This window comes from Barbus barbus, assembly GCF_936440315.1.
Source record: "Barbus barbus genome assembly, chromosome: 11".
NCBI lineage: Eukaryota > Metazoa > Chordata > Actinopteri > Cypriniformes > Cyprinidae > Barbus > Barbus barbus.
In genome coordinates, this window is record NC_136739.1 from 2,465,928 (window position 1) to 2,481,180 (window position 15,253).

The 15,253-nt window shown below is 36.9% G+C and overlaps 1 pseudogene across 1 annotated transcript in view; it reads right to left on the reverse strand.

The window, feature by feature from the left end:
* LOC306877091 (ATP-binding cassette sub-family B member 6-like) overlaps positions 1–15,253 on the reverse strand; it is a 48,970-nt pseudogene that overhangs the window by 8,866 nt on the left and 24,851 nt on the right. Inside the window, exons 16-20 of the transcript in view lie at positions 15,132–15,225; positions 14,497–14,582; positions 14,352–14,411; positions 14,138–14,243; positions 807–936 (exon numbers count right to left, since the gene is read on the reverse strand). The product of the transcript in view is annotated as an ATP-binding cassette sub-family B member 6-like (transcript). The remainder of the gene's footprint in view (positions 1–806; positions 937–14,137; positions 14,244–14,351; positions 14,412–14,496; positions 14,583–15,131; positions 15,226–15,253) is intronic.

The window sequence follows — 15,253 nt, forward strand, 5'->3', positions numbered from 1 at the left end:
AATGTTAACTTTTTCAGAAAATCCAGAAAAAAGGTGTATTATTATTATTTGTCATTTTATTTATTTATTCATTTATTTTTTTAAAGTCTACCAAGTGGTGGGTTTTAAATTTGTACAGCTGATTTTTGTTTTGTACTACTGTTCCACAAAATAAAACTCAATAAACAGTTAACAAAAAAAATCCAGAAAAAAGCAAGATACACTTTTTTATAAGCCTGAAGATATTAAAATAAAATGTTTAATGGACTATGCCACAAACATTTAGGTGTGAACTATGAGCTCAGCTACTATGTCACGTACAGCTTTATCTCATTGGTGAGACAACTGATTGCTATTGTTTGGATTATCCTCCGTACACCTTTCAATTCTTTAAACTAGGGCGTTATTTTGAAGACACTAGCTTTAAGGACAAATAGATTAATTTAATTAATGTTAGAGATGTGGCCCAGATGGCCCAACAAAAGCTTTTATCAATACATGATGTTATCGGAGGGATAAAGCTTAGAACCCAGAGCAGTAGACAAAAGCACTGATGACATGTCTATATTTCAGGGCCTTGTCATAGTGGAGCATTAAAACAGATATAAAGGTGCAGTCACATTAGTGAAATTGTGGCGTAATTTTGTATGTGTGGGGAGTAACTAAGCAAGTTACTTAACCTTCCAAAAAAGAATGTACTGTAACAAGTCCATGGAAGTCACACCAGTTGTATTTTTACATCTTTTTTTGTAAAATGATTATATAAATGTTATTACACAAATGTGGAGCTCTTTAACACTTCTGTTAGCATATGAAATAAGACTTACCTGTGTGCCACGACCAGAGTAGTGTGGTTGATATGCGTCCATAGCGAATGTTTTCACGGATGTTATCATTGAAAAGAACAGTGTCCTGAGGAACTACACCAATGTAGGATCGGAGAGAGTTCTGTTTCACCTGTATGTATGAAGACAAACAAAGAAAAGTCATTCAAATAAGTCAACTAGAAATTCTTATAGATGTTGCTGTATGCACAAATGATTGTTTTCTCTGCAACTTCACACAAAGACTATCTAGCTCTACACAACAGGTGAATCGCAGACAGGTGGGCCTCGAACTTTAAAGCATTTTTTGGAGGTCTCCACTGCCTTTGAAAGCTAAGGAGCCAGGTGCTGATGGGCTATGAAGGGGTCCCAAGCTCTGAAGATCTGAAACCCCAATTATAAAGCAGGGTGACAATCTTCACATGCTGCCTGTTGTTGGGAGGGGTGCGGCGATAGACCCCTGCCGAGATCCAAAGCCTGGCAAACTCTGTGAGGCAGTGCCAGCTGACATCAAGGGTTTCGAACAGCATAAAGAGGAGTAGAGACAAGACAAAGTAGGTCTGAAATGGGCACAAATTTTAAGGAAGCGTTAAGCTTATAGCCATATATAAAGAGCCGCACTACAGAGATGATCTACGCCTGTACGCCGTTTCCATCTGGAGCCATCTGAATGCCATTCTGGTATGCTTCTGCTTTAGTCTAAAAATATATATTAGGGTAAGTTACATTTGTCCTGGCAGAGGCACAAAACAAGCCAATATTTGATAGAATTCAGCTGACATTTTATATTCTAAAAACTGTACAACTATAATGTGCAACACTTGTGCTAAAATGATCAAAATCAGGATATCATTATCAATACACTTAAAATGGATTTCTTACACAGCATTTTTGAGTCAAAAGCAGGCCACTCTTAAGGCTAAGTGTCAACTTGCTTTGCAAATACACAGAATTATATTGTGACTAGTGCAGTATAATCGTACCTTTCCAGATTCTAAATGCTGGTTATGTATTAGAGTATTAGTTGTACAATATATAGTAATATAAATGTATAAAAATCAGAAATTAGAAACATGGAAGAATAAAAATACCAATATAAGATAAAGTAGTATTGCACATTTCCACAGTCGTGTCCCACCTGGATGTACTTTGTCTCAGATACCCCAGTCTCAAAAGCACTATCGCACAATATTAATCAAACGTTTGTAGTTTGTAAGATTTTCTCTAAAGAAATCGATACTTTAATTGAAAAAGGATGCCTTTATTTGATCAGAAGTGACATTAAAAGACATTAGAATGACTCCAAAGATGTCCATTTAAAATAAAACTCTTCCTTTGAACTTCCATCAAAGAATCCTGAAAATATATGGCCTCCACAAAAATACTCACAACACCAGTCTTTAAGAATTAAGCTAAAAATTAAGCTTTGTCATCACAGGAATAAATTACATTTTTAAATAAATTCAAAAGTTAATTTAAATTATAAATTGGGAGAACAGGCATAATTTTATGACAGAATGTGAAACAAAATGGCAAGATAAGAGTGGAAAGATGTGTAGAATTCATTAACATATAACACAGGAAGAGGCCCGTTCACACCAAGCACTATAACTATAAAGATAACGATAAAGATATAGCTCTAAAAATCGTTCTCAATATTAGAGAATAGCAGAGTCCACACCACAACTATAACGATAAAGGCACAGAGGAACAATATTGTTGGAATCACTTTCAGAACGATTTTTTCCAGCTGATGAACGATACAAACATTGAAAGCCAATCAGAATCCATCCTGGAGCAGGAGAATTTAAAGCGGCTGATGCGCGTGTGCTTAGATATACAAACGATATCGTCCGCTGGTGTGGACGCTAATATAGTTATCGTTCTTGGTGTGAACGGGGCTTTAGAACCAGAAAATGGGGCTTTAATGCCATAATTATTGAAGGGAAGGCGTCTTATCTGTAGAATGATCAGAAATGTGCAAACAGTCTCTACAAATCAATATTCAATTAAGGGAGATTATCCATCCTGATTAGAGCTTGTGTCAATGAGGTCATAGCAGGTATTACCAGCTCAACGATTGGTAGTGAAGACAAAAACTTGTGAAAACATCCTAATGTCCCACAAGAGTCTTGGCTGCTTTACTGCAATTAACCAAAGCTACTGTCTGAACTTGGGTGCTTAAAAACGAACCACAGATGTTTCAGTGGATTATAAAATCACTTTACAAATGTACTGCGATTCAAAACATCATAACAGTGTGAATGCACTCAAGTGGAGGCTCTTTTAGACAACAAATCAAGTCTAAAAATGGGCATCCAACCCAACTTTAACGCTCTCTCTAAAGTCTCTGGCTGCATCCGAAAACTGAAAAATGCTGCCTTCGGAGGACACATTCCAAGATCGGAAGGCATCAAGGCACGTCCGAATCCAAAGATAACTTCACTTCCTGTCTCATGAGATACCTTCATCTGATTGATTTTTGAAGGCAGCATAGATGTATCTCTGTCTTTCGGATGAGACGTTAAACCGAGGTCCTGACTCTCTGTGGTCACAAAAAATTCCATGGCACTTCTCGTAAAGAGTAGGGGTGTAACCCCGGTGTCCTGGCCAAATTCCCTCTACTGGCCCTTGTCTATCATGGCCTCCTAATAATCCCCATACACTTGATTGGCTCTATGACTGTCTCTCCTCTCCACCTGTAGCTGGTGTGTGGTGAGCGCACTGGCGCCGTTGTAGTGTGGCTGCCGTCGCATCATCCAAGTGGATGCTGCACACTGGTGGTGGTTGAGGAGAGACCCCCCACATGATTGTAAAGCGCTTTGGGTGTACAGCAATACACAATAAAGCGCTATATAAATGCATCATTCATTCATGTATCCTTCGCTGCCAACAATCCTATGCGTTCCATTCCATGATGATTGAGCTAAAAAATAAACATGGTGTCTGAAAGTTGGGTTTGATTGTTAGTTTGTGTGTAAATGTATATTTCTGATTAACTTTTTGCAATTTTGATGTTATTTCTAGCGAGAAATTAGTATTATTAAATATTCGTCTAGTTATCACCAAAACTCGTTCTATTTTGTTGTTATGCTGCCTCCGAAATCAGTTTCATGAGGTGCCTTCATGCAAAAACGCTACATGCAAAGTCATTGCCTCGTAAGGCATCACGTCAGCTGCCTAAGTTTTCGGATGCAGCCTAGATTTCTGTCTCTGCATATTTAAATTTGGATTGGAGAAAAATGTAAGTTTTGGTTTTAAGCTAACATTTTTAGTGTCTCTAGAGCTAAGATAATTTTTTTTTTTTCTTTTGCACTCAACTTAGGAAAACTGACGTAAAAACTAACAAATCTAACTAACTGCTGTAAGAAAAACTGAGCGTAATCTTAGCCACAACAAGAGAAACTGGAAATTATTGTTGGATCACATTAAAGAAAAGCCCTCGTCTCGGAGCACTGATAATGATAGAGCGAGTGGTGCTCTGGCTGTTCACTCGACCATTAATCCATGTGGCGAGTGGAACCAGCCTCAGTGTTTTCACTTCAAACGCCTGACGAATTAGATCCCTCTTTGAAGTTAGCTTTTTTGTTTTTTTCTTTTGTTTATTTTTCGCCTGTTTTTTAGTGCGCTTAATTCGCCGTCTTTCCATTCTTTCTTCCCATTCATTTGGCTCTTAAAAAAAGCCAATGTCCTTAATTTATGAACTAATTAACATCAGACTGGGCCGGGTGAGAGAGGGCTTACTGCATCCATGTGAAACACAAATGGCTTCCCAGGTCTTTATGGGAGTGTAGCATCTGTCCCTTCACAATACAACTTTTATCCTACGAGACAGCACTTTCGCTCCGGTTTCCGGTCCTATTTGCAACAGTATTCTCAATCTTTTCGAGAACAAAGAATTTTTTATAAAAAAAAAAAAAAAAAGTAAAAATGTTAGCACATTAAGTACAATCAAAAAAAATTCAAATAAAAAAAATTATATGAAGAAACAAATCGGACAAGACTGGCACAATTACAGTATACTCAGGAAATATTGCACTTTTACCTTGACTGATAAGAAAAATTACAGTTTTTATTATATATTTGAAAATGGATTGTATTTTAGCATCTTCCTTCTTCCAATCATAAACACTACTGTATAAGATGGATTGAGCAGCTTAAAATAAGTTTTCCCATCAGCACTGTATTCTCTGTACAGATTCATATACAGAAGTATACAATAGTAGTGAACAGCCAAGGAGTCTACCACTTGCCTGTGTCAACTACTCAATTGCACTTGTCCTATACGCTGACACGAGCTAATTTCCTCAGTTCATAAAATTTGTGCTGGCATATTTGTGTGGCCTGTTACTAATAGTCCAACATATTTGAATTCACAAGATATGAAATTCATTTGAAATTGCATTTCCAAGACTGCATGCAAGCAAACTTCACAGAGGATAAGCCAGAACTGTTAAAAAATTGCTTCAAGACTCTGATACTAACTTAATCTTGCCCAGAGTCAGAAAAATTAAAGTGCGTTAAGGTCCATTCACAGCAAGTACGATAACTATAACGATGAAGTTAATCATTCTAATTCAAAGAGGGAAGTCCACACTAGAACTATAACGACAGCCAATCATAACTGCCTGCTGGGGGGGAGGCAATGCCTCAATCGCAATATGATTGGATATGACCGGTTATGTTCCGCTGTGATTGGATCCTACAGTAAATCCCACCTCTTGTGTTCATGCACGTTACCGGTTTGCAAATCAGTCTGTATGAACAATATAATGACGTTAATGGGAAGATTAATTTAAAAAAAATTAAGTAAACAACTCGCACGCTTTGAAATAACCACTTTGTTATGCCAACGTAAGACTTAAGATGTAATGATCATATGATCTGTGGGAGTTTTTAGTGAGTTTAAGGTAAATCTCTGTGTCTGTGACCAATATTTACTGAGCTTTGATGACTGATAATCAGAAAGATTCACAAACAGCTAAAAGTTTACTATTAGACAAAATAGCTGAACATAAGTTCACAAATAAAATATACTGTTTAAATTGTTACTGCCTTGAGTTATTATTTCGGGATAAATGTAAAAATGTTTAAAAACACTAACTTGATGAGATTCATACTTGGCTTTAATAAATAGAGTATCAATTACACAGTTAATGTAAAAATATAAAATAAATAAATATTTATATATATTTTTTGTTTTATTCTGATTTATTTAACCAAGAAAATGTGACTGGGCCATGGATTTAAATAAAAAAATGTAATGTTGGTGTGGACACTAATATAGGTGTTATAGCTATATTTATAGCTATTGTTCTTTGAGTAAACTGGTTACTTACACACCATTTATGACAAAACAAGCAGCATCAGGGGTGATACACAAGCTTCCATTGCACGACACACTCATCTCTCTTCATTCACATGTAGACTAGTAGAAATGAGTAGTCATGCAAAACCTTAAAACACCAAGGGGACACCAAATTGTGCTAATTCTTAAACGGCACATTTGTTTAGGAGTTGTCTTTTATTCAAGTTGCTCAAAATAGGAAAAATAAGGCACACATTACCGTGTGGTAGGATATATTCAAATGATTAATGTGCATGTCAAACACAGTTATTATTTAAGAAGGTCATGAATTGGTCATGAATAGCATTGGTTCAGCTATTTAATAAACACTCGATGTTGCTGGAAACTATTTATCTAGTACAATTTTATGACTTGTCTGTACTTTTTTGTGACAGTACATCAATTGGTCACAAACCACCTGAGCACTGTCACATGTGCACAAGGCACAACACGTCTAGACCCTCAGATGTGGAAAACGGGCCATATCAGATGTTCGAAAATGAGAAAAACATAAGCAAAACTGTAATATGCAAAACACGCTAAAATTGAATCCACTTGGCGAGAGGCAGGCACGAGTATTGTTCCGCATATCCGACCAGATGTGCGCACAAATCAGGGCTGCAACCGTTTACTTGAAAGGCACAAGAAAGGCTGGGAGGGAACTACCCATGTGCGTCTAACCTGGACCAAATGTACGCAAAACATCTTGTTTACACGAACCTCCACATGCTGCTCTGTTTAACACTTCACAAGATTGTTATAGACTCTAGTCTCTTCTCCTCGGCACTCCACTAAGTCAGACGTAACATCAATGAAGTACAGTGCCTTAGAAACAGAGAGGTTCAGCGGGGGCAAGGGGTCATTCCCTTTTGGTCTCTTTTCCATCCTTTGTTTCCATCTTCTGTTTCTTCCTACATTTACATGTTATTATGTTACATAAAGAGAAGACAATGCAACAGTCAGAAAAATTAATCAAAAGAGAGTGAAACCGGGCAATGCCTCTGGCGACCACTTGCCTTCTGTAAATCAACCGCAACTGAATCAATAACCTCCTTTTATGAAGTGTTCCATATAGTGGAGCATGACAGAAGCACTGCTGGATCCCAGCAGGAAGAGTCGTCAACCAGGAGTAAAAATGGATGAATGGTTACTATCAATAAGGTCTCTAAAACAAGTAGATTTGTGAAGCCAGTTGTTAAACATAATTTAAAGGTTGTTATTGCGAATTTAAATTTTAAAAGGCATGAACAGTACTATTGAGAAATATGTTTAAAATGATGTACACTCACATGAGATGAAGACTTCAGATATTTAGATGGCCTACAAAATAGTTGAATAGTTTTCTACATGGAGCAGGTCACCCCCACATGGGAGCCGCCGTATTGAAATCACATGACCAGCTGTGTTATTTCATCGAAACTTACTAACGCTGCTAATTATAACAAAAATATATTCATTTTATAAAGTGCTTTAAATGAGTGCTCTGGGTGCTTTACAAACTGTAAACCTACAGAAGCGATAATACAAACCACAAAAATGAATTTTGTTTTACCGAAAAATGAAAATTTGCTGAAATGTATACTTTGTTGTCCTCTTAAATCAAAATCCACAGAAGTCTATTATCGCTAGAGAGCGGTTCTGGACCCACTACCCACTAGTTTTTTTTAAATATTTTTAGAAGACACCTCTTATGACCAACAAGGCTGCATTTATTTAACCAAAAATACTGTAAAAATGAAATATTGTGGCATATTTTCAGAATTTAAAATAACTGTTTCCAATTTAATACATTTTAAAATAAAATATTATTAAAATAAAAAAATATTCCGTATCAGTTACAAAATATTATTACTTGCCTATAAGGCCCTAAATGGTTGAGCTCCTGCGTACCTAACTTGTCTTCTACCACGCTACAATCCATCACGCTCCCTAAGGTCGCACAACTCTGGACTTTTGGTAGTACCTAGGATAGCAAAGTCCACTAAAGGAGGTAGAGCTTTTTCACATTTGGCTCCCAAACTCTGGAATAGCCTTCCTGATAACATTCGGGGTTCAGACACAGTCTCTCTGTTTAAATCTAGATTAAAGACACATCTCTTTAGCCAAGCATTCACATAAAGCATCTTATAATCTTGTACTGCAGTTATATCTGATCAAATGTACATTATTATTATTCTTTAGCTTGGGTTGAACAAATCATTTTTGCTTAGATGGAACAACAGCTACGCTAATTATGTCTCTATTTGTTTATTAACATCCCGTGGTAACTAGGAATCACAGAAGCTTCAGTCTGGATCCAACCCTTAAATGATCTGAGATGACCGAACACCTGAGAAAAGATGATGCCAACCCCTCAGAGGACCAAAAGCTCAGACAACATACAGAATTACCAAATTTTGCCATAAGTTAAATATATAAAGTTTCTGCAATATATAAATATATTGTGGAAACTTAATTTCCTGTAGAGCTGCTTTGCAACCATTTGTATCGTAAAAATGCTATACCAAAAATAATAATAATAAATAAATTACTGTCATGGTAAAGCTATTGGTATAGCAGCCAATACTTCAGTGTTACAGGAGCCTTCAGAAATAATGCTAATATGCTGACTTGCTGCTTGAGAAACATTTCTTAATGTTGAAAACAGTTGTGATGCTTGGTATATTTATGGAAACTGACTTTTTCTCTTTTTCTTTCAGGATTCTTTGATGAATCAGCAATAGAAATATTCTGCAACATTATAAATGTCTTCATTGTCACTTTTCATTTAATGCATGTGCTGTATATAAAACTATTAATTTATTTAATAAAAAAAAGCTTAGTGACCTCATCTCATAACTTATGCAAACTAATTAAAATCTAAAACACTAAAGGATGACTGTGCTTCGGTGTTCTCATGAACACACACATGCTTGGACGTAACATACGGGAATTAACCTTCCTCTTCAAGCACATTGTTGGAATGACAGAAACAGCTTTTAATCGCGAGCAGCGCCGTCTATCAAGATGAATGACGTACTTGTGTGCGTGTGCCAGCGCAGCAGAACATGTGGCCTGTCGGCTGTCAGTGTGGTGTCTGTGTTGCTCTGCTCCCATCGCTTACAAGATCAATGAGCCCCAGCGGGAACATCACTCCACCCCTTCCTAAAACACACTGGCAAACAACTTTCCTTTTCTACCATCAAAAGCCACATTTACGACCCTCAAAATCTCTTATTCTAAAACATTTTTTAACAAAGCTTTCGTGTTAGTTATTATTAGCATACTACAATCCTTTCCGTCCTCCCTGTGCTGTACCCGACCATGTTATTTGTTCTCTCTGTCTTGTTTGCGTTTGACCGTTTGTTTGTTTTACGAGTCCGGAAACTCAGGGAGACGGAATGCGCTTGTGCGTTTACTTCAGTGACAGCATTCATAAAGCAACACTCATTCAGCTGTGAAGTCGATGAGAAATAGCTCTGATATTTCTGAGTCATACTTTCCTCTCGTCGTCTGACAGGATGGATTCCTGTCTCACATGTAGCTCTCATCATCAAATGCAGCATGGAGAATGAGGAATTGGTGACCAACACCAGAATGAAAACAGCCTCTAGGTATCTATGCATTCAAAGGCCATGGGATTCATATTTTGATCTATTATTTCTACCAAAGCGCTTACCTGAGAAAATGAGCATGAAGAATGACAAACAGATGTTTCTTGCTATCTATATCCTGCGACTGATCTCTGGAATATTACAAGATTTGTTGCACAACTGCTTGGTCATGATGACAACTACTTCTAAAATTACAGGAAATCTATGAAACATAGCTGATATAAAACATATATTTAAAGTTGTTCTCAATTTTAAAGTGGGTAAGTCACTTTACTCTTGACCTATCAACTATGCAAGGTCATATGATTAGAGACACCACGTTCCCATCCTCCCCCACAAAAAAAAAAAATCAATTTTGGCCTGCTCCCACCCACAAAACACTATAGAAAGATGTATACAAGATTTTTCAGTTCAGGTCTCTTTCTGTTGTTATAGGCTGCTTTTTCAATTCCTACACACACACACACACACACACACATGTTGGGTTTCCATGTTTTATGGGGACATCCCATAGGCGTAATGGTTTTTATACTGTACAATCTGTATGTGCTATTGCCCTACACCAACCCTACACCTAAACTTAGCCCTCACAGGAAACATGCTGCATTTTTAGATTTTCAGAAAACTTTATGCTGTATGATTTATAAGCTTGTTTCCTCATGGGGACCAAAAAATGTCCCCACAAGATTAAGATTTACTGGTATTACTATCCTTGTGGGGACATTTGGTCCCCAGGACGTGATGAATACCATGTGCACACACACACACACACACACACACTATTAGATTTGTGTGTTAGCACCTTTGTACACATTGACTGTCACAGTAACACCGCTAACGTGGTTCACTATGCGTGAGACTTCAGCTGGAAATATTTCTGTCAAGTTTTCTTGTTGCAACACCTGACCTAACAACCCATTGCACAACGAACGGCAAAAATCCCACATCAAATCTGATAAGATCGTTCAGACTGAGAAGCATTAAGAAAAATCTGATCTTAATTAGATTTCAAAGCACCTAAAAATCAACACTGATGCCTATCTGAACAAGTCCCAAGAGTCAAAAAGTGCATCTCAGTCTAATAAATATTTCACATTCATGGACAGTTGTGTAATTTCACGCAACATACTTCATAGTGCAATACTTGGCGAAAGATCTATTCATTTGTCAGCTCATGCTTTAGGAGCCCAAAGGCTAATGTTCCAGTGAGTTTAATGAGTTGGCCCGTAGTAAGATGGATGAGATGCTGAACTGATGACAGCTGCTCTATAAAGTAAATCTCCCCTCATGCCTGTACTGTGAGAAAGCATCCACTCCCTACGAGTGTACTGGTATGCTGACCAACCTCATGCTTCCTGCTGCGCTCCAAACACATTAACGCAGCAGGAATGTGTGGCCATCGTGTGCCAGTGTGAAAGCGGTCGCTTGAACGCTGGGTTGTGGTTCTCATAGATTTGACATGATACTGGAGAGGCTGTGAATGAGTGTGTAGGAGAGAACGAGACAGATACAGCTATTTACTTGCCCTCCCTTTCCATCTCCTCTTCTTTCTGCCAGCACAGCTTGTCAGCAGTGCTTCCTCCATTTAAATGACAAACCACAGCTTCCATCTCTAAACACTCTCAGCCAATCGATTATCTCAACTCTCTCAAGAGGAGGAATAGACAGGAGGTTGCATAAACCATGTTTCCTGAACTTCGATTGAGATACTGTGTCGCTTTTAAAGCACCAAAACAAAAAATATATATATGTGTGTGTGTGTGTGTGTTAGCTTAGGATCAGTAAGATTTTCTTTTTTTTTAAAGAAATTAATACCTTTACTTAGAATTCTCTTTTATTCCAAAAAATATTAAGCAGAAGAACTGTTTTCAACTTTCATAAGAATAAAAAATGTTTGAGCAGCAAATTATCATGTTAGAATTGTATTAGAATGATTACTATGAATTATGACTGGTGTAATTTTTGCTGAAAATTCTGATTTTCAGTACAGAAATAAATTACATTTTAAAATATATTCAAAGAGAAAAGCCTTATTTTAATTTGTGATAATATTTCCCAGTATTATTGTTTTTACTGTATTTATGATCAAATAAATGCAGCCTTGGTGAGCATAAGAGACTTTTTCAAAACAAACAAAAAAACTCATGTTATGGCTAATTACTAATACATATTATGAAATTATATTATAATATTCTTAATAAAATCTAAACAGAAGGCTAAAAAAAACAACTATTGTTTTAAAACTGAATTTGGGCTCATTAAATAAAAAGTACTTTATGATCTAAAGAGCACATTTAACAGTTTTATTTTATTATCACGGTTTTTAAGGATTGACTAAGTGAACATTAAATTAACATTAGCAAAGGTAACCCAAATATGAAAATAGGGGAAATCCACATGCATAATTAAATGCAACAAACAAATACGGATCAATGAAAAAACCCTATAGCACCGGATATTCTGATTGGATTACCAGGCTGCAAGCTAATACAGCCAGTCATTTTGTTTTTTAAAGAAAGACTTAATATATGCTTTGGAGCAAAGCCATGCTACATAGGCCGGTGAGCAAAGGTAACAAGCTTCTGTCCTGGATCGGACCAGGAGTCCAAGAGTGATTCTAGCAGAGACCAGCGCTGTGCAAGAGGCCACCGTCTCCCCCAGGACACCGGAGTAAAAGCAGCTTACAGCTCCATATTCATTATTTACGTCTCTCTCACTATGATTAATTCACAGGAGGCAGGTTTACTTGGAAAAAAAGAGGCAATGGTAAATCATATTCCTAGAACCTTGTCATGTGTAGAGGAGGTTATATGATCTATGGTTGCATCTTACATCACTGGTGTCACTGCATCGTAGTTAACAGTGTGACAGCTTGTACGGTCTGGTATAACATCACCTCAAACAGGCTACTGTTACACACTGCTCTACGCTGTACAAGCATTTGTATTCCTGCGGCTAATCAGAGAGGCAAACTGAATCATTATCAATGCTATTACTTCACTACCAATAGCACTCTGAGATCAAATTGTGACTAAAATTCATGGACGATTTCTTCTTGAGCAGACCGTCTGACGTAAGCTTGGTAGGAAATTAATTTTTCACATTTTAATGCAAGCTCTTCGTCCTCTTCCGTCAGTCAGACACTCTTGCCGTCTAACATCAGCCCTGTCACTATTCCAACCCTACATTAGAGGTTTTCAACCTTGGGGTCAGCAGACATGCAGGTGGGGTTGAGAGAGATATCTGGTATAATCTTAAAATGTTTTTTATAGCTGCAGGCTAGACCTATAAAATATGCAGCTTCTCTTATGCATAAAATCATGTTAACTTTTAAAACATGAAGAGAAATATAGGTGACAATGTGACCTGTGATGCAAAGGTGAACTCAGTTTATTCACTTCACTACATCCTGGAAAGAATTTTGGTTTGCAAACTTTCTCATATTCATATGACTTGGTCGAATTCATATAGATTCATTTTACAATATCTTTCTCAGGGTTTCTGCAGGTGAGGGACTTTATGACCAAGTAGAGAAAACTTAAGGAATAAGTTGAGGGGAACACAATACACCAATATGGTCTTGTACTTCCAATAGATCTCCATTCCTTTTATCATAACTCCGCTCAAAATAATAACTTTTACTGTACCTTAAGTTCTTCCTCAATATTTTCATCTTGTTTTCCAGTGCAAAGGTTCCAGTGTCTAAACATCCTTAAATCAAGATACTTGAGAAGCAAAAATGCATCTTTTTATATAAGAAATTGACCAAAATTAATTGGGTTTACAGTTAAAACAAGAACAAATATGCTAAAATTAACCTGATTCAAAGAGAAAAGCAATTTTCATAAAACACTGACAATTATTTTGTCTGATATTTGTTCTTGTTTTATGCATAAACTCACTTAATTTTGCTAATTTTCTCAGAAATCAAGACTTCATATCTTAATTTTGCATCTCAAGTACATGCATCTTGATTTAAGGATGTTTAGATATTTGGACTTGAATACACTTCTCAGTATTTTTTTTGAAGTGCATGAAATTTAATGCCATGATTTTGAATTTAAGACTCTCTGCTCTGATTGAAGACCTTATTAAGGCTTTAAAAAGGGTGAATTAAGACCTAAGACCCGCAGAAAAATAAACTTTTTGAAGCTTGCAAACATTAATTACATAACTTTCAATAGATGGACAAATTAGGGGAATATTAGTAATATCTTCATTTGTGTTTTTAAGATGAACACAAGTCTTTTGGATTTGGAATGCTAACTAAATGTTAACAAAATCAAAATATTTATCTGAAATCGGACATATTCTGCTTTGGTAATTTTATTAAATATTCTATAGAATTTTTAACATCTGACCATAAAAGTGTCTCTGTTGTCATGTTTCCTGACCTTGGAGATGTCCTGACCATCGATGAGGATGCAGCCTCCCTGCACGTCATAAAATCGCAAAAGCAAACGGATGATGGTGCTTTTTTTCTGATCCAGACGGACCAACCTGTTAAATAAGACATTAGCAGGGGTGAACGTCTTGCTCCTGTATACACTTTCTTACTCTATAAATGTTTTAGTACACAATATTTACAAATGAACCTTTTCATTTTACCAGTGCAACTGTCTGACCAGGCATCACTGTGATAAAATAGGAAACAAAATTTCAAAGATGCTAGCTCAAAAACATATAGATGTCAAAACCACTGTTCTCCAACAACAACAACAAAACAGTTCTTATAGACATTAGCATGACTCACCCAGCAGTGTAGCTAAAGCACACGTTCTGGAAATCAACCCTTCCTTCGGTGAACAACAGGTCTCCTGCATTCACATCATCCTTTACCTACAGCAGAGGGGAATCTGGAAATTAGAAAGGGCAATTTTGGCATGTGCCACAGGAGGCACGTAGAAAAGCATGCCATTGGGCTGACAGTGAATTAAGCAAAGCTGAAGAATGCATTAAAACTGAAACCATGGCAAAAATACTGAGGCCTCTTTCAAGTCAAATTCAAGAATCAGTTTGCAAATTAGCTCCGACAGCTTTTGCGAATATATAAAAAGAAATGTGAAGATCAAATAAGGGTTTTAGTAAGATTATTTGCATATGAATAGAATCTAAAGGGACTGGGAGTGTCGAGGAATGGCCGGCTGTTGGTTGTGTGACTTCGGGGAGAGGGTTCCCAAAGGATGGGAGTAACTTGAGTCAATAAATCAACACTCACTGGTCAACAAGACCAACACTGGCAAATCCAGATGGGCCGCAATGTGGCTTCTAGGAATTGACAAGACGAGAACTTGTTCTGTGCAAACTGATTTAGATTTACTGACTTATAAAAGATTTACCTTTGGCTTGACTACAAAATGACTCAAAATGTCCACAGTGGCCACTCACCTCTTTTTCCTCTGTTAGCAGACCAAACATGCTCTCCATGTCAACAAATGCACTTTGGATCATTCTGTGAAAACATAACCGTAAAACAAAATAACTCAAGGGAGAAACAAACAGAAAAGTTT